At 34.2% G+C, this 27,710-nt stretch overlaps 1 pseudogene; it reads left to right on the forward strand.

The window, feature by feature from the left end:
• LOC149571953 (dnaJ protein ERDJ3A-like) lies at window positions 1–23,157 on the forward strand (annotated as a pseudogene).
• The last annotated feature ends 4,553 nt before the right edge of the window (window positions 23,158–27,710 follow it).

The raw sequence follows: 27,710 nt of genomic DNA on the forward strand, positions 1-27,710 counted from the left end.
AATGGTCAAAACTTCACATTCTAGCAAGGTAGATCTCAATCAGGGAGTGGCAGAGAGGTTTTCAAGCATTTCACATTCCCTTTTGGAGGTTCTACTAGGACATTCTTTCAGAGATGACATTGGTGGATCTAACTTCATGGGAGATATGTTCTCAAACATTTTTGGCTTTCCAAAAATTGACAAAAAAAATTGGAATCCATTTGGAGGCTTTGTTGGTTCATAGGGACAAGCAAAAAGTAGTTCTTCTTAGAACCCTCAGTAGATTCTGGTTCTTGATTCAAAATTTTTTAAAGAGAAAGTATTAGATCAATGAATGACATGGTTGTTGATATTTTACACTCCATCATCAAAAGGCTACCAAGAGTTGGAGACAATTCTAGATCAGGTTGCCAAAACATTGCAAGGAATAGTAAAGGAGCAATGAGAAGGGATCACTACTAGAATAAATTGGTGATTGGAATGAAAAGGATGTAAAAAATTACTATTTAGATCTGCTACCAAGGTTTTCAAAGAGAATAGATAATTGTGATCTTGATGAGTTGGTGAGGACATCGCTCAAGCTACCAAAAGTTTTGTTACCAACCACAAGAAAGAACACCTGAGCAATTTGGCGAGCTCTTAGTGGATTGCATCAGGATCAAGTTGTTTTCTATGATGCAGAGGTTTCTGATCAGTCACATATTATTGCTAAAAAGTTTGGAGTCCCAACAATATCAACGATGATTGGAATCTTGTCTAATAGTGAAGTAGTTATGATCAATAGTGGAAGTGGCTTTGAACAATCAGGGCCAAATAAAAACAAACAACTTGGGAAACTTATTGAAAATTTAGAGAGGATAAATTTGAATGTTAGGCCTACAAAATAGAGCTCTCAATAAAATCAAGGTTCAAAGGAACCTATATCTCTGGAAAAAAAAAAAGTAGTAACAAATTACTTTTACAGTGGTTCCAATATACAAAAAATATCTTTCTACATGACAAATAACAAAATACCCCATGAAACTATATAGAGAAACCCTACTTAGGTTTTAAAAGAAATGGCATATTATTTCTAGAAAAGGAAACAAAAACATCTACTTTTAGCTTGCAAGAAGGTTTTATATCTGTAGTTGTTGGTGTAGCAACTCAGCTTTCCATTTAAACTGGATTGTTTGTCATGATAAAGGAACTTTTTTTAGAGGAAAAAGCTATTGATATCTTTTGAAGATGTGCTTCTTATATTATAGCACAGAGCAAATAAATAAGGAAAATTTGTCCTTTGAAACAACCCATTGTGAGCTTGTGTAATAAAAGTCAAGCATTGTTTAACAAAGACCAACTTTAGAAAAACAAGTGCAAAGGATAATACCAAAAGGAACTCAGCTCATACACATTCCTAGAGCAATTTTGCTAGCTAACACTTCTAGAACATATGAAGATGCACCATCAAGAAGTCATGAAAACCATACCTTCAAGCAACAATGGTAGCTACCACAAAAAAATCTTCAACAAATTTCTTTCATGGAAACACACAAAACCAACGCATGGTAGCTATCAAGAATATAAGAACAAAATAAGAAAGCAACAAAGAGCAGAGGATGTAATGGAGGCCACAAAAACTTTGCAAACCCTCACCTCTTCTTCACCATAGATCCACATGTTTGCAGAAAGTGAAAATGATAAAATGAAGGAATGATTAGGGTATTCGAAGAAGACTTCTACCCCAAATTCCTTTCTATATTATTTGGATTCCGCAGGTTATATTATGGGATTTTCCCTTTTTGTTGTTTTGCATTGAGCATAATGTGGAAGGGTTTGTGTTTATACCTTAGGATTCTTTTTGTGATTGAAGTGTTATCTTATTTTTTTACATAAATCTAATATTGTAAAAGAAATGATATTAAAATGATATGTAATATTTAATATTATCTTCTAATTGTAAAATTCAAAAAATAAGGGGGATATATGAGTTATTTATTTTTGCATAAATGTTGCATTGTAAAAGGAAAATATTTAAATGATATCCTTATAAGTCATTTAATGTTTTTCTATTTTGTCATGTAAAAGGAGAAATGAGTCATTATATCCCTATGTTACAATCTTTTAAGTGAGACATCAGTTGGAAACATCTAGAGGGAATGTAGGACTAGTGGGTCAGATTTATCTTTATCAAGTCAGTTTGGGGGTCTTGATGACCAGTTAGAGACTTTTTTGGGCAGTTTATGATGAGTCATAGGATTCATAATGAGTTAATGCGGTCATGTGAGTAAAAAAATTCATTTTTAGAAGTTTCTAAGGCCCTGATTTTGAGGCTTTCTTTTTGCATTCGACCCAGGGGGTTGAGTTTGTACTTAATGAGTTTTGTAACTCATTTTAAGGAGTTATGATTATGTAGAGAAGAAAATGTGAGTTCTGTTTTGAGTCTTGATTCTTTATTATAGAATTTGTAATTCATCTTGGGAAATTCAATACAAGTGACAGAATTGTGTTCATGTCATTTTGGTATTACTTATTAAGCCTTCTTGCTTCTTGTAGTTCTGTGTGTGTATCAAAATGATTTGATAATGTAATTTTTTAGATTTTATTGTTCCTTATTAGTTTGTCTCATTCCAACACTTAGGTGTAGGAAAGTATGTCTAGCTATAGGTTGTAGTTTGTGTTTCAAAACCTTATTACAAATCATTTATGAAGGTCTTTATAGAAGGATGTATTTTTGGCATGTACTCCAGTTAGCTATCTAATCCCTTCTCTGTTAAGTGTGTTTAAGTTTTCCATATTATTTTGGTGTATCAGAATTTCCTAGTTTAGGCTGTAAGTTTAGGTTCATTTTCAAAAATTTCTTCACTTTTCCCTGAAGTTTAAGTTAGGATTTTGGAAATATCACTGAATATCCAATAGGAACTAGCCTAGAATCTAGAGGTCTCATTTTATTTGGATGTCCCACATAGTGAAGTGATTCCCATTTGAAGTCAGGATTGTTGAACTTTCAGTTTTGTACTGGGTACAAATTCTGAAACTTAACATACACAACACACCAATTATCAGTCACTTAGTCAATGGGAAATAGAGGAGGAGTGAATGGACATCAATATCATATATTATATAGATGTTGCCTTCCATGTGGCATTATCTAACCACAATATTACTAATTACTTTTAAGTGTATGCCACCATTATGAGTTTTTTGTATGGGAGCTTATTATTTCTTGAATTGTTCTATTATATTCTGAAATATTTTTGTTTTATGATTTTATTTTCTTTTAATGACTTACATTTTTTTTTTATTGAACGAGAATATTTTTATCATATTCTCGTGCTTGTATTGGGATTTGTGTGGTCATTGTATACAAAGCTTCTTGGCATATTAAATGAATATATGTTTATATCATTTAACTAATCTTAAATTAGAAGTGATTATTTTAAGGAAATATTTCTTTTAAATATAAGTTCTTTTTATCTTATTTAAGATTGCATGCAATTTCTTAAAATCATTTTCAGATCTAATCTATAATGCCAATATGATTTGAGTTATATATTAAAGGACTTGTTGAAAAGGTTGTCTTTATTAATGATAATTATTTTCCATACAAATAAAATAATTTAATAATATAACAAGTGCCACTTAGTGGCTGATATTTGCCAAAAAAATTATTATAATTATTGTGTTCAATATAATTAGTATTTGTAACCTTTAGTTCAAAATCATCAAAGGCACAAGGGAAAAGAACCTATGTTTGTTCAATCACTTGAGAATATTCTAGAAGTTTATTTTGACCCTAGTAGTGACCTTATTCAGTTGAGTATACCCTTAGCATCACCTCACTTGGATACAGATATGGATTTTGCAATGGCTCCACAAAAGAAGAATTGAAGTGGTGAATACTATGTTGACCTTTTGAGTGGTGGTCCCACTTGTGAAAATAGACCAACCTCACCCCATATTAAGGATAGATATTTGGATGCAAACCAAAGGGTTAAGAAAGATAATAATTATACCTATAAAGAAGAGAAATCCCAATATGATGATCAAATTAGTGATCCTTCTAGAACTCATGTGAATGCAACATTTACTGGTAACTGGTTTAGACAGTCAAGACCATGTACACTGATCATGACACCTTTAGGTTATGTGAGTGGAAAACTCAAAGTACTTGAGCATGAAAGAAAAGCCCTTCTAGAAGAACAAGCTAAGAAGGAAGAACAATTTAGACACCTAGAGGAAGAAAGGGAAGTCCATCAAGAAGCACAAGACCTTCTTGTGGCTTCACAACTTGATAATAAATTCAACAATGTGCACATTGGTGGTGGAAACAACTCTCCTCCATCCACCCCTCCTAAGACTCCACAAAGTGGAAGACACTTAAGAACACCTTCATGATCTCCTACCCCTAGAGGAAGGAGAGCTTCAAGACATGATTATTATAGGAGACCAACAACTCCTAGAGTTTCAAGACAACCTTCACAAAAAACTCAACATGTATCACAATATTGAGGTGGTAGCTCAAACTTTGACTATAGTTCTTATGATTTCATGGGTATGCAACTAGAACCATATTTTCAGAAACATATGGAAGCATATATGGACCAAAATAGAGATGCATGCTTTCAAATTTTAATCAACAAGGGTGCTAAGGTCCCTTACAACTTTGATGTAGACAAAAATATTCAAAAGCATGATCGCTCTATGAAATAAGAAATTGACCAATTGAAGAAACAACTTAAGAAAATATCAACACCCAAGAGTTCTTTTTCACTTGATTTGATTTGTCCTAATCTTTTTGATAAGAGTGTTGACATGAAATATTTTCCTATACAAATTGAGATCCACCAATATGACAAATATGATGGAAACAGGGATCCAAATTATCATGTGCATTAGTTCTATACTATGAGTTTTGAGTTTGATCATGAGGACTTGTACCGTATTAGATTATTTCCAAGGAGTCTTAAGGGTCAAGAAATGGAATGGTTTACCAATATAACTCCTCCTATTAAGATGTTGCCTCAGTTAATTTAGATATTTGTTCAACACTTTGCATACAATCTTTCAAGATTTGTCTCCCAGGGATATATGCCACACAAAGAAAAATCAAGGAGAATCCTTTGTTACTTTCTTGCAAAGATGGAGATGACAACACTCTCGCTATTCTAGGACTATTCCTAAGAAAAAAAGATTGAAATCCTCATTAGTAACATGGTTCTTGAGATGAAGTATGAAGTTAAGAAGTTGGTTTTTGAGTCCTTTGATACCATGGTTGAAGTTGCATTTAGAATTGAGGATGTTTTGAGAGAGCAAGGTATTTTGACAAAAAATGGGAACAACAACAACAATGGTCAGAATAACAACAATAACAAGGATAAAGGAAAGAACACATATTGGAATAAGAATAAAAAAGTGGTTGATGATGGAGTTATGGATTCCTCTATGCCTAAAGACCAAGATTTTCTCCATTTGGCTAGTGCCAATCAACAAAATAACAAGCAAAGATATCAAGAAAGGCCTAAAGGAGAGAAAAGAAACTTTACACAATTGGGTGAGTTGTATGAAGAGATATTCATGAAGTTCCTTTCTCGTAAGCTTGTGCACCCTTTTGATGCTGCAAAGTTATGTATACCTAAAGTTAAGCCATGGTGGTGGCATGAGAAGGCCAGTTGTAAACTTCATAATGGCATTGGACATGATATTGAAAACTTTGGGAGATTTAAGCATATTTTTCAAGATCTTATTGAGAATGGAAAACTTGAAATAGATGGATTAAATACCAATTCTGATCACACATAATTCAAAGAGCTTGTATGACAAGGTGTATCTCATATAGAGATGTTGTAGATACCATGTGCTTAAATTGGATGCTAACTCTTGTGTTGTCAACAAGACAACTCATATGAGTATGCATATTCCTAGGTGTCTAACTAATAAATAATAAAATAATTCATTAACCTAAGTAAACTTAGGTAAAGTGTAAATAGTAAATACTTATTTACACCAACATTTCTTGTTAAGTGCAACTTAGGGGAATGCACTTAAGCTCACAAAAGATAGGATGAAAATGCATGATGGGTCCTGGCTATTAGGCCATATTAGGTACCCTTGTACAAAAGCAAAGAAATCTCTCATAAAGTAGAGAAAGAGGGAAAACCTCATGGGAAAAAGCCTCCCCCAAAAAGAGAGATGAAAAAATAAGATGCATGGATGGATGAAGTAATGAAGACCCCCCATTATGATAGACATCATGTATATACAATAGAGGATTATGATAAGAACACAATCCCAAAAGAGGAAAAGGTCCCCCCCATAAGAGAGAAGATGAAGAAAGGAGACAAGGTAGCCCCTCCCCTCGAAATGTAGAATGTCAATTAGTGATAGCTACTCCAATGTAGAAGCTGATCCATGATTGCTAAATAATTTTTCTCCCTTTGGAAGAAACAATGCCAAAGGTACATATGAGATTCTTCCCCAGTGTGTAGAAAGAATCCTGAAGATGAATGTTTTCTCTGAAACCTGCTCAACTATCCTAGTGTCAATACTAATAGTCACCCCTTCAACCATTGCTGAAAAGAACAAGCAAAAATCTAGCAAGGATGAATGTAGAACATAGCCCAAAGAACCAATTGTCTCTTTGAATGATAAAGAGACCTCTTGAAACTATTGTACATAAGGATCCACAATCATATCAACTTGGTAAAAATGATCACGCAGAGAATGGACAAGAGGGTTAGAGTATTCCCTTGTAACAACTAAAGAAGGATATTCTTCATCAAAGAGAAGATGGATATCATCAATGATGTCTCCCAAATATGCGATGTATGACTCCACAAACAAACCTAAAATTTTTGTCAAGTAGTCATCCCCTGATATTAGAGCTGGAAGACAAGGTGTACCCAACTATACTAAATTGCATGGACCTATCACTATAGCAGTGTATGCATGTGGAATGGGCTGATGCTATGACCTTATTCTACATTTTTCAATAGGATCCCACATATCTAAATTTGTTGAATCAGTATCATTGTTGTTAGTATCAGTTTCCATAATGTATGAAGTATGAAGAGGATTAGAGGATAATCCTGGTGAAATTTCCTCAAAGTGAACATTCATCTCTATAAATATCTCATGAGTCTCAAGATCCATAAGTGTTGTAGTGCCTGCCCCTAGTTTACATTTTTCGAGCTACATTTATGTTATGATTGCCAAACTCTTTTAGGCCAATTTATGTTTGATGAGTAGTATTATTATTTTAGAGATTATCAGATGATGTTTACACTCAGTTTATTATATGATGAGATTACTTGGTACTCTATATTTCATGCATGTATGATGATTATTCAATGGTTTTAGTTATCGATGATGATTAGTTAGATGGCTTATTATTTCATGTGCCTCTTATGGATACTTACCCCATACTGCATGTGTATGGTGTGCGTGCTATTTTATTTATGTATGGTGTTTCTGATATGGTTAAGGAAGGGAGTCGTAGTCACCTGCTAGTCGGGATCTACACGATGCACCACTTCCTGCCATTGCCTGTTTAGCTTAGAATATTGTGTTTGTACATGCGTGGATTTTATGCAGGTTGCAGGTACCGGGTATCGACTTCCCTGAATTGTCAGGATGAGCGTACCCTATCGCACTGTCTCAATGGTAAGAGAGGGGAGATAAACTCTTAAGTCCAAATCCTAAACCCTCTAGCCAATTGTCCTAATTGATAATTAGGACAAGTATCTGAGTTAGTACCCTCTGAATGCATCAAATGATGTAATTTTGTGATTATAACCTTTTTGTTTGATGTGGTATGTATTTTTCTATGATGGGTTTTCGTATGTTGCTTTATGAGTCCTTGGTGTATTTTTCTATTAATTAAGTCTAATTAAAAAGACAAATTAATGATTTAATTTAATAAGGAATTATTATGATATCTTTATATTTAATTAATTAATTAATTAATTAAATAAAAGAATTAAAGTTGGAAATTAAAGTTTAAGATATATTTAGAATAGGATAATATTTATTTAATTTAATAATAATATATTTGGAGTTCATTTTCAAATAAATGCTAAGTATTATTGTTATTTAAATTAATTAAATATGTTATCAATTAAGTTCTAAAATAAATTAAAAAGTTGAAAGATATTAATTTTATTAAGAATTCTAGATCGCATGATCTAAACATGAGTTAAATATAAGAATTAAATTAAAAGATTAAATTATAAAAATTAATAATGTTATTTTAATTTCTTAAAAGTGCACATAAGATTTAAAGTAATAAATTAATTAAGAATTGATGTCAAGTGAAATTTTAAATAAAGTTATTTAATCATTCAACTTAATGTGCATGAAAGTTGAATGCAAAAGAATTAGAAAAGATAATAAAAGTTAATTTGAGTTAACTGAGTTGTGCAAAGAGTCTTCTCGGGTAAACGCACAATTAGTGCCCCGAATTGAGGAGAATTTGCTTATCACAACTTTGGGGGTTCATTTTTTTAGAGAGAGGAATTTGGACGGGAATTAGGAGGAAGACAATTTTTGGAAGAAAATTTCAGAAGGCTAATACGAAGAAAGTCTCAAAGGGAAAGGTTATTGAGAGGAGCGAATTCGCATACAGTTTTCTGGAGGTTGCATAATAGCATCAGGATCAGGTAGGGTCTTGTGTTTTTTATCCATTAAATTTGCAATTATCCCTTCCTGCCTTCTTCGTGTCTGGGGTTTGTAGATATGAATTCTCTGTTATAAAAGTTTTAAGCTTTCAATCTTGTGAAGCTATTAATTATTCATCAATAATTTCTGTATCCATGGAGACTGGATGAATTAATTAGAACCCTTGTTTTTCCTGATTTAGAAATTAAGATCTAATTTGATAAGGGTTTTGTTTTTAATGAAATTGAAAAGTTCTAGATAAATAAATAAAATAAATAAATAAATAAATATATATATATATAAATATATATATATATATTTATATTTTTCATATTTACCCTTTTGAAGAAATTGCTTTATAAAAAAAAAAAAAAAAAAAAACAAAAAAAAGAATTTAACAAAATTATTTTTGTTAAAATAAAATTTATTTTATTGTTTAGAATAAAATCAAATCAAATTTAAAAAAAATATATATAAAAAAATATATATATTTAAATATTATATAGTGGGGGGGAGGGAATTACCCCGTACCCGCCCCCACTGTCGGCGCAGGCCGACAGTACCTGCGACCGCAGGTACTGCGACGGCAGGTACAGAGTACCTGCCGCCGCAGGCCCTGCGACCGCAGGCCTGCGGCCAAAGCCGACGGGCTTTAAACGTGGGGAAGAATTTAATTCCGTTTTTTATTTTTTTTTAATTTTTTTTTTATATAATTTTTTTTTAATGATTAAAAAATGAAATTTTATTTAATTAAAAATTTTAAATAATAAAAATTATAATATATTCAATTTTTATAATATATTAAACTTTTTAAATATTTAATAAATTAAAATCTACAACTATATCTATGCAATTAATATTTATACAGATTCTTTCATTTCTCCATCTCTAGTTGATAAGTGTAAGCTGGAGTCAGTTAAGCAAGACCATGGTTGGCAAGTGGAACTAGCCTCAGGTGCTAAAGTTTCCACAGATTCAGTAGTTCACAAGTGTGGACTTAGCATAGGAGGGTTCGAGACTTCAGTCGATTTTCGAGTTATTCCTCTTGGCTCCTACGATGTGGTCTTAGGTATGGATTGGCTTGGCTCTCATAGGGCTAGTATTGACTGCAGAAAGAAGACCATTTTGTGTCAGGATGACCAAGGGAAGGATGTGGAGATTGTGGGGATACCGAGGCCTATATCCCTACGGATGATCTCTGCTATGCAACTTAAGCGAAGCTTTCGTAAGGGGTGTCAGGTATTTGCCGTTTCGGTAAATGAGCTTGACGAGGAAGACCCTAGATCACCCTATTTTACAGGAGTATGTTGATGTCTTTCCGAGTGAGATTCCAGGCATGCCTCCGAAGAGAGACATTGATTTTAGCATTGAGCTCACTCCAGGAGCGGAACCTATTTCTAGAGCTCCTTACCGTATGACCACTCAAGAGCTAAGTGAGTTGCGTTTGCAGTTAGAGGAACTTTTGGCCAAGGGTAGTATTCGACCTAGTGTATCACCATGGGGAGCTCCAGTGCTCTTTGTGAAGAAGAAGGATGGCTCTTTGCGCCTTTGCATTGATTACAGATAGCTGAATAAGGTGACAATAAAGAACAGGTATCCTTTACCTAGGATTGATGATTTATTTGATCAGATCAAGGGAGCTACAGTGTTCTCTAAGATTGATCTTAAGTCAGGATACCATCAACTTCGCATCAAGGAGGCTGATATTCATAAGACCGCCTTCCGAACTCGCTACGGGCATTATGAGTTCACAGTGGTACCCTTTGGGCTGACGAACGCCCCATCAGTTTTCATGTGCTTAATGAATGGGGTGTTCCGTTCCTATCTTGATAGATTTGTTCTTGTGTTCCTCGATGATATTCTGATATATTCTAAGTCCCAAAAGGAACATGAGGAACATTTGAGTTTAGTTTTGCAGTGCTTGAGAGATAATCAACTTTATGCCAATGCGGCAAAGTGTGATTTCTTTCAATCAGAGATACAGTATTTGGGACACGTTATTTTAGGCGAAGGTATCTCTGTAGACCCTGCGAAGATCCAGGCAATAGTCGATTGGCCTGCACCCACTACTGTGTCGGAGATTCGTAGTTTCATGGGTCTAGCTGGGTATTACTGCAGATTTGTTCAAAACTTCTCCAGAATAGCACACCCTATTACCTCCCTTCAGAGGAAAGGAAAGAAGTTTCTTTGGACAGAAAAGTGTGTAGAAGCATTTCAGAAACTCAAAGAGCTTCTGACCAGTGCACCGATCTTAGCTGTACCTGATCCAGAAGGTGAGTTCATGGTGTGTACCGATGCTTCCCTCGAGGGTATTGGAGCAGTTCTAATGCAGAATGGTCGAGTGATTGCATATGAGTCACGCAAACTCAAGGATCATGAGTTGAATTATCCTACACATGACCTTGAGTTAGCAGCAGTAGTTCATGCCTTAGTGAGATGGAGACATTTCTTGTTGGGACACAGATTTGAACTACATAGCGATCATCGTAGTCTTCAGTACATATTCACGCAGCCTAATCTGAATGCTAGGCAAAGGCGTTGGATGGAGTTTTTGTGCGAGTATGACTTTGAGGTGAAGTATATCCAGGGGAAGGAGAATGTCGTAGCTGATGCTTTGAGTCGCAGGAAACATGTGATATCATCTATGACTCTTAGTGTCGATTTGAGATGTCAGATACTTCAGGCACTCCCCACTGATTCATGGTATCTGGAGGTGTGCAGTGAGATCAATTCAGGGAGATCCTTGGAGGGAAAGTTTTCAGGCTATGTCCTAGAGTCAGATGGCCTTTTGAGACTTTCAGGAAGGATCTATGTGCCGCTACTGGATGAGCTTCGCATATTGATCCTATCAGAGGCCCATCGTGCACCTTACTCGGCACATCTAGGTGTCAAGAAGATGCATGCAGATTTGCGACGTTTATTCTTTTGGTCCGGGATGAAGCGCGACATTGCTGATTTTGTGGCTAGATGTCTTGAGTGTCAGAGAGTCAAGGCAGAACACCAGCATCCGGCAGGACTTTTGCAACCGAATCTCATTCCTTCATGGAAGTGGGACATCATCTCTATGGATTTCATAGTAGGATTACCTATGACTCTTCGTCGTCATGATGCTATCATGGTCACCGTTGATCGGTTGACCAAGGTGGCACATTTTGCACCAATCAGGTCTTCCTACACTGCAGCTTCAGTAGCTAATGTCTTCATGCGTGACATTGTGAGACTACATGGTATTCCCCGAAAGATCATTTCGGATAGGGATCATGTTTTCACTTCCGCATTTTGGACATCACTACAGCATGATCTTGGAGCACAGTTGAACTTCAGTTCAGCATATCACCCAGAGACAGATGGGCAGACAGAGAGAGTGAATCAGGTTCTCGAGGATATGTTGAGGATGTACGTGATGGATAGGCAGACTCATTGGGAGGACTATCTCTACCTAGTGGAGTTTGCTTACAACAACGGGTATCACAGTTCTATTGGCATGGCACCTTTCCAAGCCTTATATGGACGCCCTTGTCGTACACCTTTGAGTTGGGATAGCCTTGAGGATCGCATCCTGTTGGGCCCAGAGATGCTTCGTGACATGGAGCAACAGGTGGTGCGTATCCGAGAGCACTTGACAACGGCACAGGATAGGCAGAAGAAGTATGCCGATGCTCATAGGTCAGATAAGCAGTTTGCTGTGGGTGAGAAGGTTTTCTTGAGAGTGCGTCCGTGGAAGAGTCCGATCCGTTATGGAAAGGGCTCGAAGCTAGCACCTCGCTTTGTGGGACCATTCGATATTCTTGAGAGGATTGGTCCAGTTGCCTATCGTCTTGCTTTACCGCCCAGCCTTGCTCGCATTCACGATGTTTTCCATGTTTCAGTACTTAGACAGTATATTCCTGATGTTGTACATATTCTTGATTGGAATGCATTACAGGTAGAGGACGGGCAGCTGGCTTTGGAGCCAAGTCGTATTCTGGAGCAGCGGGAGTTGAACCTCAGGGGTCGAACCATAGAGCAGGTAAGGGTCCAATGGGACCCTACTGATGACTCTTCAGCGACATGAGAGGATGCATCTAGATTACGGGATTTATATCCCTATTTGTTTATAGGCTTCCAGGAGTAAGCCTAAGTCTAGGGGGGGTGGATGTAGTGCCTGCCCCTAGTTTACATTTTTCGAGCTACATTTATGTTATGATTGCCAAACTCTTTTAGGCCAATTTATGTTTGATGAGTAGTATTATTATTTTAGAGATTATCAGATGATGTTTACACTCAGTTTATTATATGATGAGATTACTTGGTACTCTATATTTCATGCATGTATGATGATTATTCAATGGTTTTAGTTATCGATGATGATTAGTTAGATGGCTTATTATTTCATGTGCCTCTTATGGATACTTACCCCATACTGCATGTGTATGGTGTGCGTGCTATTTTATTTATGTATGGTGTTTCTGATATGGTTAAGGAAGGGAGTCGTAGTCACCTGCTAGTCGGGATCTACACGATGCACCACTTCCTTCCATTGCCTGTTTAGCTTAGAATATTGTGTTTGTACATGCGTGGATTTTATGCAGGTTGCAGGTACCGGGTATCGACTTCCCTGAATTGTCAGGATGAGCGTACCCTATCGCACTGTCTCAATGGTAAGAGAGGGGAGATAAACTCTTAAGTCCAAATCCTAAACCCTCTAGCCAATTGTCCTAATTGATAATTAGGACAAGTATCTGAGTTAGTACCCTCCGAATGCATCAAATGATGTAATTTTGTGATTATAACCTTTTTGTTTGATGTGGTATGTATTTTTCTATGATGGGTTTTCGTATGTTGCTTTATGAGTCCTTGGTGTATTTTTCTATTAATTAAGTCTAATTAAAAAGACAAATTAATGATTTAATTTAATAAGGAATTATTATGATATCTTTATATTTAATTAATTAATTAATTAATTAAATAAAAGAATTAAAGTTGGAAATTAAAGTTTAAGATATATTTAGAATAGGATAATATTTATTTAATTTAATAATAATATATTTGGAGTTCATTTTTAAATAAATGCTAAGTATTATTGTTATTTAAATTAATTAAATATGTTATCAATTAAGTTCTAAAATAAATTAAAAAGTTGAAAGATATTAATTTTATTAAGAATTCTAGATCGCATGATCTAAACATGAGTTAAATATAAGAATTAAATTAAAAGATTAAATTATAAAAATTAATAATGTTATTTTAATTTCTTAAAAGTGCACATAAGATTTAAAGTAATAAATTAATTAAGAATTGATGTCAAGTGAAATTTTAAATAAAGTTATTTAATCATTCAACTTAATGTGCATGAAAGTTGAATGCAAAAGAATTAGAAAAGATAATAAAAGTTAATTTGAGTTAACTGAGTTGTGCAAAGAGTCTTCTCGGGTAAACGCACAATTAGTGCCCCGAATTGAGGAGAATTTGCTTATCACAACTTTGGGGGTTCATTTTTTTAGAGAGAGGAATTTGGACGGGAATTAGGAGGAAGACAATTTTTGGAAGAAAATTTCAGAAGGCTGATACGAAGAAAGTCTCGAAGGGAAAGGTTATTGAGAGGAACGAATTCGCATACAGTTTTCTGGAGGTTGCATAATAGCATCAGGATCAGGTAGGGTCTTGTGTTTTTTATCCATTAAATTTGCAATTATCCCTTCCTGCCTTCTTCGTGTCTGGGGTTTGTAGATATGAATTCTCTGTTATAAAAGTTTTAAGCTTTCAATCTTGTGAAGCTATTAATTATTCGTCAATAATTTCTGTATCCATGGAGACTGGATGAATTAATTAGAACCCTTGTTTTTCCTGATTTAGAAATTAAGATCTAATTTGATAAGGGTTTTGTTTTTAATGAAATTGAAAAGTTCTAGATAAATAAATAAAAATAAATAAATAAATAAATAAATAAATAAATATATATATATATATAAATATATATATATATATATATATATATATATATATATATTTCATATTTACCCTTTTGAAGAAATTGCTTTATAAAAAAAAAAAAAAAAAATAACAAAAAAAAGAATTTAACAAAATTATTTTTGTTAAAATAAAATTTATTTTATTGTTTAGAATAAAATCAAATCAAATTTTAAAAAAAAATATATTAAAAAAAAAAATATTTAAATATTATATAGTGGGGGGGAGGGAATTACCCCGTACCCGCCCCCACTGTCGGCGCAGGCTGACAGTACCTGCATCGCAGGTACTGCGACGGCAGGTACAGAGTACCTACCGCCGCAGGCCCTGCGACCGCAAGCCTGCGGCCAAAGCCGACGGGGTTTAAACGTGGGGAAGAATTTAATTTCGTTTTTTATTTTTTTTTAATTTTTTTTTTATATAATTTTTTTAATGATTAAAAAATGAAATTTTATTTAATTAAAAATTTTAAATAATAAAAATTATAATATATTCAATTTTTATAATATATTAAACTTTTTAAATATTTAATAAATAAATATTAATTGCATAGATATAGTTGTAGATTTTAATTTATTAATAATTTTGTTTAAATATTAATAAATTAACAATTAGTAGTGGGATTAAAATAATTAATTAGATCTAATGAATATTGATTAATTTAATTAAAATTAGTTTAATTAAGTTAATTAATAATGAATTTTATTTGACTAAATTATAAATTTGGATATTGATTTAATGAAAGTTATTATAGAAATGGGTTATTCGAAAAAGGATAGTTGTGAAAACTTTGTTACTTGAATTCGACATTAAACTAAATCACAAACCTTACCTTAACTTAAATAATATACTTTCAGATCCAATCTCTGAGACTTTGATGTTGTCTTTATACTTTGAATGTTTTGGGGTTGGTTTAGCGTTGACCAGTTCAGGTTGTTACCAGAGGCTCGGGGTTTGTGAATGTGATGTCTTGATGATTTGGTCTCGATCTTTCTTAAACCTGACCATGGTAATGTGATGAAGTGCTCTATGACATGATTGTGTTTACTGTTTGTGATTGCTTTCCAGTTCCTTGTGTGAAGCTGAGATGTATGTATTTGAGAATACCTAACTTAACCATTTCTGAGTCTCGATCAGTTATACTTGTATTACTTTCTGGTTGCTCATTAGAGAACCATTGGATTTTGTGACTTATCATTGATGCCTTCAGTTGCTAATAGAGAACTGTCGTGATTACTTGATTACTATTTGATGTTATCTGTTGCTCATGAAGAACTGATATATTTTGTGGATTATCTTTTTATGATATTTTCAGTTGCTCGCATAGGACTGAGATGGTTTTATTATGATTCTTTGATTTATGAGTTCATGAGCTAGGGTAGGTTATCTATGTGTAGAGTCGGGAAGTGGCTTGCAATGGGGGTCGGAGCCCTAAGTGGCTGCCTTGAGAAACCCATTGTAAGTCATTTTTAATAAGTGAAAACATTTACACTAAATGAGAGAAAATGAACCTAATAAGATAATTGTATGTTCTCTCCCATGCCATGAGTGCTAGTACAGACTAGGATGGGGTAGAGAGGACGCTTGGTTACGACCTTGCATACCATAGTATGCCTCGTCAGTACGAGAGGATACTAGTGGCTGCAGGATCAGTAGGGACCCAGGATTCCTAAGGGATTGCTCGGGTAACTTCTACATGACTTTTGCGATGACACTTTCCCGCTTGCATATTAGGTTTCCTACGTGTCTTGTGGTACCTCTGGGATTTAGATGTCGATCTTTTTAGGAACCCTTGAGTTGGCATACTTATAGGATCTCCTGGACTTAGAAAGTATTTATGATTATAGGTTTTGTTATCCTATTTGGGACTTGAGACTATCTCCTCAGCGCGGTGGGAGTGGACCATTTAGGTTCCACGCGGTCAGGTGGTAGTGCTTTTACTCTTACCATTGAGATCCGTTCCGTGGTCACCATGGCTGGAGTTTTCGTGATTGGCATTTACCTACACTATGTTCTTGGATTAGTATGATGGATGATTAGATTTTATGATAGATGTTTTATCATTATGGATGTATGGATGTATCATGTATGGTGAATAATTTTCATATATTTTTACTGTACTTTGTATCATGGATTTGAGGATGTTGTATCTTGATCTTTACATATGTATATTCTTTTAAGCCTTTCATACCCTGTGACATGTACAGTGGATGAATGAGCATTCCGAATTAATTTGCCAAGGAGCATTCGGAACAAATGTATATTATGGATATTGGAGTTTCTGATTATTCTTCTATATGTATGTGTTAGTTGTTAGACTTAGAATTAATTAAATTTAAACGTGACTCAACGTCTTGGGATCTTTAAGAAATGTAACTTGCAATGTATGTTTGTCGATGATTACATGTTATTGCTTCCGCTACTATTTGTTTGATGTGTATGTCATACTTTCTTACTTTAAAAAAAAAAAAAATGTTTAGTAAACTTAGTGAAACTTTAGGTTAATTCTTTTGGATCCCTTGGCGGGGCGTTACAAGTGTATATGCCTTAACACTTTCTTCATATCTAATGAAAGTACAAGGCCTTGGTGGTGGTGGCTTGCATTCCCTTTAAGATATGTTTGCCCATGTTGGACAACCAAAAACTCTAAAGTGTTTCACAACTAGTTTTCTTCCACACCATGCCTCAAAATGAGTCATTCCATCTAAGAAATTATGAGGAGACCTATTAATTATGTTATTGGCACTTCTTATAGCTTCGACTTGAAGTGATGGATCAAGAGACTTAGCTTGAATCATGCAACTTGCCATTGAGTTAAGAATTCTAGTCCTCATTGCTACAACATTTGTCTTTTGCAGACTAAATGCTAGTAGATTCTAAAGATGAATACTCTCAAGTTCAAAAATGTCTTTAAGTCTTGAGTTCACATATCTACTTTCATTTTCCATACAAAGAACCTTGATGAATTTCCTTGATTTCTTTTCAACGTGACTCTTGAAGGCTAGAAAATTATCAAACACTTCATTCTTGTGATCAAGAAAGTAGAGCCATGTGTAGCGTGAAAATTCATCAATGAAAGTGAGGATATAGTGAACCTTGCTAATTCATGTCACTACAAAAGGACCTGTTAGAACTATGTGAACCAATTCAAGAACAACTGATGCTATCAAAGACTTCCCTTTATCGTATTTTTTTCTAGATGCATGTCCATTGAACAAGTTAAACATTCACCCTTAGAAAAGTTTATTGTAAGTGGACCTTTGACCATATTTTTTGACCTAAGTTGATGAAGATAGTAGAAGGCAAGATGTCCATACTGCTCATGCCATAATTTACTTTGTAATTGAGATTGTGTCAACAAGGCATGTGAAGGAGACTTAGGCACAAAGTGGGATAAAGAATAAAACTTTATGTCATGATTGAATTTACCCACTACAACCAATGACTCATCTTTAAGATTTTGCACCATTATTTAATTAGGAAGGAACTCAACTTTATTGCCACCTCCATAGTGAGTGATTTGGTAAATTGAAAGGAGATTAAAGCTAAGGTTAGGAACATAGAGAACATCTTTGAACTCTCCATTTTACATCTCTACATGTGTCTCCCCTTCAAATTCCATTTTTATATCATCCCCTACAAAGATGTGAGGTACCTTAGACTGTTGCAATAAAGAAAAGTGTCCTTTTGAAGAACCCATATGATATGAGGCACCAGAGTCAAAAATCCATTCCCCTGAAGAACTTGAACTTGCCATAAATGCTTTCTCTTTTTCCTTTGAAGTGGATGGATTTGAATCCTTTGAAGAATTTGGCACAATGATTTTTTCTTCCTAATTAAGTTTTCCAACTAATCTATTCTCTTAGTCTTGTAATGATGCTTTGGTTTCTTGCAATATCCACAAAATAGTTTATCCTTCTTGTCATTGTTTCCCTTCTTGTTGGAAGAAGAATTGCCTTGGTGTGAGGAGGAAGATTGTTGTGTCTCTGATTGTGATTTTTTCTTCCACTAATTTTTCTTGCTATTGGTAGAACCTTTTCCACCTTGATTTGATTGGTTCTCATTACTAGCCACCAATGCTTTGGTCTTTGATGATTTGAGAATTCCCATATCTATCAACTTGGATTGTTCCAATATCAACATTTATGAAAATGCATCAAATGAAGGCTTAGTGAAGGAACTTCCCACGGTCAATGATTCATGTACATTCATGCACAATGGAGGATAAGTATGACAATGTGTATCTCTTATAGAGATGTTGTAGACACCATGTGCTTAAATTAGATGCTAACTCCTATGTTTTCAACAAGACAACTCATATGAGTATGCATACTCCTAGGTGTCTAACTAATAAATAATAAAACAATACATTAACCTAAGTAAACTTATGTAAAGTGTAAATAGTAAATACTTATTTATACCAACAGAGCCTTTTCCCAAGTATGAGAAAGGGGAAGCTTCCCAACCTAAGAATGGCAAGGCTGTGATCAATTAAACTTGTGCAAATGCATAAAATGTTGTCAATATGCTTGAGGTTGTAAAAGAAAGTGTCAACATGATGGAAGATAAAGATCCTAGTGGTTATGATTTAAATTTGAGTTTTTCTATCTTTGGTGAAAAGTCTATTTTGGTGCTAAGGGGTTCTTACTCTAGAGAGTCATCTCAAGGTCCCCTTGTCATTAGAGGACCCAATTCAAACTAGTCAAGTAAACATAAGCAAGAGTCTTCCCAAAGTCTCAATGTTGTTAGATGAAGTCAAGGTTCCCTTGTCATCAAAGGACCTAGTTCAAACCAATCAAGTAAGCCATAAAAGTGCAATCCAAGTATGTTCCTTCAAAACCAGTGGTCAATCCTAGGTCAAATTATAATCTTGTTGATCAATTGCAAAGAACCCCCACTCAAATTTTTGATCTTTGAGCTTTTAGAGTTGTATCCGAGACACAAAAAAGTCCTTCAGGATGCTTTGCACATGGCAAATGTCCCCAAAAATTTAGATGTCAATCAATTCAAGAACATGGTTAATCATATTGATAGCCCTCATTACCTTTCTATTTAAGAGGAAGATGATAAATCTTTGAGCCGTCTGCGTAATCTTTCCCTTCCTATTGAAGTCATGATCCATAGAACCCATGTTAGGAATGTGTTGATAGATGAGGGTTCTAAGCTTAATATTTCTTGTTTGATTCTTTTAAAGACATTAGGTTATTCTAAATAAGTTATTGTTACTAGAAGGAAGTGTTGGCCTGATTTTTCACCATATCTATTGTGTTGCATTTAGCAGTAAAAGCCCTAATTTTGTGCCTTAAAATTTTTGAAATTAGGTAAAACCATAGGTAAAATTCATGAAAAAACCCTAGTGCCTTATATTATTTTACCCTATCTTTTGAAAAACTTTGAGAGTCCTTTTTAAAAATTTATTTAAGGCAGTAAAATTTTGCACAAGGTCTAGCTTATGTAAGGAAGACTTCACTAAAATCTTGTTAGAGATTTTATTAATCTTTTCTTTAACCACATGTTATTTTATTCAAAATTTTTAACTACAACACCTTTTGGCCAGCCATTGATATTAGTTAGATCAATGTATGGCACATCCATGCAATCTTAAAATTGAAGGTCTTTAAATAAAGTGGGCATGTGCCCTGATGACATGTAGCCCTTTCTTTTTTAGAATGTTAGTGCATTGCAAAGATTATGATGTGTTAGAGTTGGTTAGAGCCTTTTTGCAGACCTGTCAGTACCTTTAATCCATGTTCTAAATTTCTTGTGATGTTATTGGTTAATCTATTAATAAAGGTATTAATTTATGTTCAAGATTCATCGACCGTTGATCTTGTTTAAATAAAAAGCCAATGCTTACCTACAATCTAAAGATGCACAAGGATTAAACAATGCAGGAAAGCACAAACAAGACATGTAGCACAATCTGACATCATGGGCCCAACTTTTCAAAGGATAACATTAAGGTGTCCTCCATGGTAGCTATCAGGTGAGTTGGACTAAAAGGTAGTATTCCATTAGTTAGTTCAACTGACATGGTGTTATAATGGTGCATGATTTCATGACCATTGATCTATGTGAGATCCATGGTCAGTACATGCCTACATTTTCAAGTTGCTTGACAAATTAATAATGGTGGAAAGTGGTAATTTGACATGTAGCAAGGTGGGACCAAGGATTTGGGGTGTGTGTCATGTTATGCCAAGCTATAAAGTGATTGCTAATGTGTACTGCCAGTTACAACAATAAAAGGTTTATCTATTAGAGAAGGTAGAAGCTTTATCAACCATAGATCTCTCGAAGATGAGTGGCTAGTGGTTCCCCACATTAGGGAACTACTCGTGGGTTAGAAAATGTGGGCATGCACCTTTGCACCACATGGCACAGTGGGGCTAGGTCTTGGGTAGACGAGTGAGTCATGCCTAGTTGTGAGGTCTTGCTAACCTAGAATACGTTCATTGGCTGAATGTGACGTGTATGCCAAGTTGGGAATGATAATGTCATGGGCATGGAGACTTTAACCATTAATGTGGTAGTTGTAATACCCCAAAATTGGCTCATTGCCATTATACCAATTTTGGTCTATTTCTGATAATTTCTAAGTCCTATTCTAATAGCCAATTCTTATTCTGCTATTTGCTACTTGACTTAATTGTCAGATGCAGAAAACCCTAATCTGCATTCATCATATTTCTTATTTAATTCCTATAGTACATACTCATATTAGTTGCATTAAACCTACTTGATTTAATTATAATTTAATTATTAAGTATTTATACTTTAATTAAATTAAATTATATCCTAAGGCTAATGTACTATGGAATTAAATTTATTTAATTTAATAAATACGCCTATCTTAATTAATTAAAATGTAATTATTTAGGTATTTCTATTTAATTAAATGGAGTACTTACTTCTAATTAATTAAACAAAGTTATTTAATTAAATGGGAAGCCATTCCTAATTAATTAAATGAAGTTATTTAATTAATCAAAAGTTTCTCTAATTAATTAAAGATTATTTAATTAAATAGAAAAAGTAATTATGAGAGCATATCTCATTTTATTAAATTAAATATCTCAACAAAATCTCTCTTCAGTTCAAAAAGGGAAATTTCCAGTTCACTATTAATAAAAAATGAATTAAATCAATTAACTCCTTTTTTTACTCAAATTAAAATAGTTAACTCCTTATTTTACTCAAATTAAGTTTGTTAACTCCCTTTAATTTAGGAATCTCCCTTTATGACTGAACCTCATCTTCAATCCTAACCGTTGATCTAAATCGATCTCAACCGTTGATGGATTCCAGGAGAGTCTATTTAAGAGACCCTCATCTCTTCATTTTGGGAGGATGAATTTTGGAGAATTTGCATCAAATTGCTGCTGGAATCCATACTCACGTTTGCTTACATTTCTTGCATACATTCTCATTCTTAGTTTAATCTCATTTTAGTTTAATCATGCATATGCTTAATCTAGTTTGTTTTATTTGTTCTTAGATTACATTGCATCTTTCATTTTAGATTAATCTGCATACTCATTCTTAGCTTAATTCCATCGTCAAATCCTTCATTCTTAGAGGGTCTAGTTGCCTATACCTTGATTCTGAGGATATTAATAGGCAAAATTCCTTTAGATAGAAGGCAATAGGTCGCGTTGTAGGGAAAATTTCAGATGAACAATCCAATTTTCATTCCGAGATGAATCTGCATGCAATGACCATGTTGAAGTGTGTGTGTTAGCATAGGCCGCATTTTCACATATACATTTCTAGCACCCACCGTGGGGCATGAAAATCAATTTTTTTGGCCTCTTTCTGTATTCTTTAATCATTTTTTTGTTCTTTGTCTGTACTATTTTGTACAGATTCAGGAATCTTCACGCGAGATTGTTCATTTTCGCGTGAGGATCCAGAATCTTCGCGTGAAGATTCTTTCCAACTCACACGAGAAAGTTCTTGGGCACGCGAAACTTTGTGTGAAACATGTTTCTTCGCGCGAGACAGAAACAACTTTGCGCAGGCTTCGAATAGTTTCGCGAGAGACAAAAACAATTTCGCGCAGGCTTCGAACAATTTTGCACGAGACAAAAATAACTTCGTGCAGGCTCAAAACAGTTTTGTTCAAGAAAAAAATAACTTCGCGCGAGACTTTGCTAACAGATGCTTTTTTTTGCATTGATTTTCGTGTTTTCTAGTTTTTCTGCTAACTGCTCATTATTTTTGTTTTATTTCATGTTTTCTATTTTTTTTGGAACAGCAATACAGAAGACATCTTTTTTCAAAATTTCTAGACAAATAATGTAAAAAAAAAATTATTTAAAAAAAAAAAAAAAAAGTATAAAATTTTTTTTGACTTTTGATGTTTTCATAGGTTTTAACATTTTCTAAGCTTTTTTATGGGTATAAAAATGAACAAAAATAAATAAATTTCATTTTCCCATAGTTAAGCTTTAGTTTTCACTAACATGTTTTCTCTTAAGCATCTTTATTTCCATTTTTCTAATTTTTTTGCAGCATAATAGAAGTTTGCAGGACAATTGGAAAAGTGTGCTAAAGTTGCCAGAAACAGGTAAAAATCTACTAAGCGCGTTGTGAGGATTACTAGGTAATTCTTTTTAGTAGATTTTATTAGAATCGTACGGTCCTAATTTAAAAATAACAAGCTTTACAGTCTTTTTTAGAAAAATGCTACGTGTCACCACTGCATTTCCCCGCAGTACTTAAAAACCTACATCTTCATAATGCGAGGATGTGTCAACCATCGATCAAGACAAGATCGACGATCAAAATAATCCATTTCGTATTAACGACCAGCTAGCTATACTAACCAATAGGAAACTGCCATATTAGCTCATACTGTCTGACAACACTTCACGCCAGCGAATACTGTATCTTCTTCTAAGCAAGCAAGTGTTGGACATAATCATGGACACGTGTCACAAATGCGCTTCCCCGCATTACTTAAAAACCTACATCTTTATTATGCGGGGATGCACCAACCATTGATCAAGACAAGATCAACGGTGATAAGACTTTCACCTTCATTAAGCAACCAAAAACCCTTCTGTGCATACCTAGCATTACAAGTCATCAATCACTTGCAGTGTAGCATATTGAAATACAAATGCCTGACCCCACTTTGCCATGTGTCAAAAATGCGCTTCCCCACATTACTTAAAAACTTGCATCTTCATAATGCAGGGATGCGCTAACCATTGATCAAGACAGGATCGACAGTGATACTGCTTGGTAAGTAATCTTCATAGCTCTGCCAATGAATCCACCAATGATATCACGAAAAAACAAAATGTGTGCAAAAGTACTAACAAAGCTAACATACAAGAGCTTTTGTGACGTACTGGATCTCATAAAACATCAGGGGCTATGTGTCGCAAATGCACTTCCCTACATTGCTTAAAGACCTACAACTCTATAATGCGGGGATGCGCTGACCCTTGATCTCTGATAGATCAACGGTGATTGAAAAACACTTCAACTTGGCATCCTTTCAAACAAAAAATTGCAATTAAATGTACATGAAAGGTTTACCAAAGGCATTTTGACTTAAAATAAAACATTAGGATAAACAACCCCGACAAAATTCTTGAAGAAAAAACCTTTTTCAAAAATTTGAAAACGAGGGCGCCACAAAAAAAAGGCATAACTGATTTTTCACCCAAATATCAGAAATTTTCTATATTATGAAAAATCATACCAAAAATACAAAATAGTAGTTGTTAATATCATAGAAATCAGTTTTGAATTTATTTATGAAGATAAGGAAAATAAAAAATAAATGATACTTATAAATACAATGGGGCTCTTGGTGTGAATAGAAATGTTTGATTGTCTATGACGTGAAATTTGTACAGGCTCATCACCAGTAGCCATGCCCTATATACAATAAAGAATGTAATTAAATTTCATTACCACAAACATTTTACAAGAATGCATCGATATTTAATCAAATAGAAAGCACTTAATTACCTTTCCTTTGTCAATGTGTGCTAGCCCATCCCCCACACTTTGTACCTGTGAGACAGGTGGTACCTACAAGATAAAAGAAAGATTAGCAACCATATATGCTACAATATCAAATAGAAAAAATAAATTTGAATACAACATAATATACCATAGATGTCTAAAGGCCAAATGAAATGGCTGAGAGCATGGCATCATCAATCTCTCTGAGCTCCTCCTCGATCATCAACTAAACATGAATGAAGATCACATACATGTATAAGTTAGTGTGACTTAAAAATTAAAATTACTATATTATAAAAATTAACTTTAAATTGCATATATCATAACAAAAAAAATGTATACACATACCGACACTAAAGGAGTCCATGCCTTTGCATTCCCCTCCTCTCTCACATCAGGGTTTGTAGCCTCTGTGTATGTGTCTAGTGTATCCTCATCTAATAAAAAATGATACTTAGGAAGATCACCTATGGGACCTAGGAAAATATTCTTGTATTTAATGCAAGTATGAGGCACACAAATGTGTGATGAGCTAGCTGATGATGAACTGGCACCAACATCATCAACGTGAGGAGGTAAGACTAACCTAGCCTGATATATCATTAGGCTACTTGGCCTATGAATGGCTCTGATGGTCTAAGAGGAAGCCTCTGCCATAATATCAAGATATTACTCTCAAGGAGGGAGGAGATATTAGTGAGGGGCACAAAAGTGCTAGCTTTCTTCCACTGGGAAGAGGGTCTATCTTGAGGAGCTCCTAGTCCTACACCCATGTTGGGCTTCATGCTCCAATAGATCACTTTAAGTTTCAACACAAATTCAACATATAATTTTCTAAGGAAATAAAATGGCATGTCTAAATTGCTATGTGGAGGGATATCAAAAACTATCCACCAATGATCCCAAATTTTGCACGTATGGCATCATTTGTGCACCATTTAATCGATAATTTGGATTTTTTTGGATCGACTAGTATACCTATTTATGGGTTCACAAAAAGGCTAGCCAAATCCTCTTTGGTTATATTGAGGGCCATAACCTCATCATAGTCCAAACCATCATCAAACATCTCGTGCATTTCATTACGCCAATGAAGAGCAGAATTTTGTTTGTTGCTAAGGGTTTCAATGTTATCCACTATGGTGTTTAACATGGATAAAATAGGAGCCAATGTGGATACATTATTATATGTTCTTTGCAAACCCCTCAATTCAGTGAGATTTTCATTTATCAAATCCTTGATTCAAGGAGGGTTTTGACGGGGTAGAGGATCATTTGGTGGGGGTTTACAAAGAATATTATTTCTTGCCTCAGTGTCATCATTTTGATCAACCATTCTTATTAAATTGCAAAATATACTATATATTAAAAAAAACCTTAATTTTAATTTTTTTTTCAAAAAAAAACCCTAGATTCAACTAAACTAATAAAATCATGACAAAATCTATTGAATTTGTATTTAAAATGATTAAAAAAACAAAAAAAAAACCTTTATATCAAATATCTGATTTGGTATCCAATATCTGATCGCAGGCTTGAAAACTGATGTTGAAATGAGCTCATAGGTCTATTATTTTTTAATATTGTGTTATAGATATTTGATACAATATCAAATATCTGATACCTCTGCCGGTTCATATAATGTTAGATATATTATATATTATATTATATTATATTATTATTATTTATAATATATTATACTATTATAATATAATAATATTATTATATTATAATATAATTATTATAATAATATTATATTATGTAATATTACATAATATATTAGAGTAAGTGCACCAAGTTGTGGTGCCAAAAGGGGGGTATAAGTGGACACCTTTTTCCTGAAATCTGCAATTTTTGAACTTCAACAAGAATTTGGAGATAGTTATGCTCAAAATTTTAAGATATTAAAAAAACAAAAGTTGTGGTCCTTTGAATATAGTTTCTAGACTACTAATTTTTTTTCAAAATGGTTTAGTTTTAGGTCCTCAAAAAAAGGGGCCACAAAATGTGGTATTTTTTATTCCAAAAAAACATAACACGGTACAAAGTGTGCCCCCCTAACATTTTAACTTTTCTTAAAAAAATTATTTAATCGCTGTAGTAAAAGTTAACACTATATAGTTTATCCCAAATTTTTTGAATAATTTTATAATATGTATTTTTCTAATGAATTTTTTAACTAGACACATCCCAAAAATGTGAACTATCTATGTGTTCCCCCTAAAAATAATTGAAAACTAAACTAAAATTAAAACTTTTTTTTTTCAAAGTGTGTAGAATGGAGTCTAGTTTCAAAAAAATTAAGTTGTTGCAAAATTCAATGAACAAGCTAGAATCTATAGACCAATTAGTACATTGTGGTTTTTGACAAAAAATGAATACACATTCAAAAGAAATTATAGATGAAAGGCTTGAAATAGTTCAAATTAAAAATAAATTATATGGTTAGATAGCTAACACAGAAACCTATAATTCTATGTAACCCGATCTTATCGATACCCAACCATGAGGAATCTTGAAGGGGAGCACACAAGAAAAATCAATCAATTTTTTATGTTTGCTGGAAAATATGTCTTAGACCTATTTATAAAGTCCAAACCTTTGGGTTGGATATCCAAGGAAAAACCAAGCCTTGGGCTTGGTTTTAGTGCAAAGCTTTCAATACTGCATGTGCCCTATAGTGCACACGCACTACTAGAAGCATTTGAATTCTCAATAGTGCATGTGTGCTATAGTGCACACATACTATTGAGACCTAAATTACAAAGCAAGAGAAATAGAGATCTGGGGGTTGGAAGAATGGCTATGTGTTTGTATGTGAGAGAGAGAGAAAGAGATAGAGAGAAACTAGGCGATGGGAGAGAGGAAGTGAGAAAGAGTAGGGGTGGCAGAGATAGTACAGGATGGGAGAGAGAAAAAGTGTGAGAGAGTAGGGGTGGCAGAGAGAGTACATCATGTGAGAGAGAGAGGAAGTGTGTGAGAGAAGGGGTGGTAAAGAGAGAGTATGGGATGGGGGAGAGAGATTAAAAGTAGGGGATGTGAGAGAGAGGAAGTGTGAGAGAGAGTACAGGTTGGGAGAGAGAGATTGAGAGTAGGGGATGAGGGGGAGAGAGAGTAGGTAGTGCAAGACAGAGTGGGAGAGGAAAAGCGAGAAAGAGGAGGAT

This window comes from Cupressus sempervirens, chromosome 2 (genome assembly GCF_028749045.1).
Source record: "Cupressus sempervirens isolate cs-2001-9-10 chromosome 2, ASM2874904v1, whole genome shotgun sequence".
Taxonomy (NCBI): domain Eukaryota; kingdom Viridiplantae; phylum Streptophyta; class Pinopsida; order Cupressales; family Cupressaceae; genus Cupressus; species Cupressus sempervirens.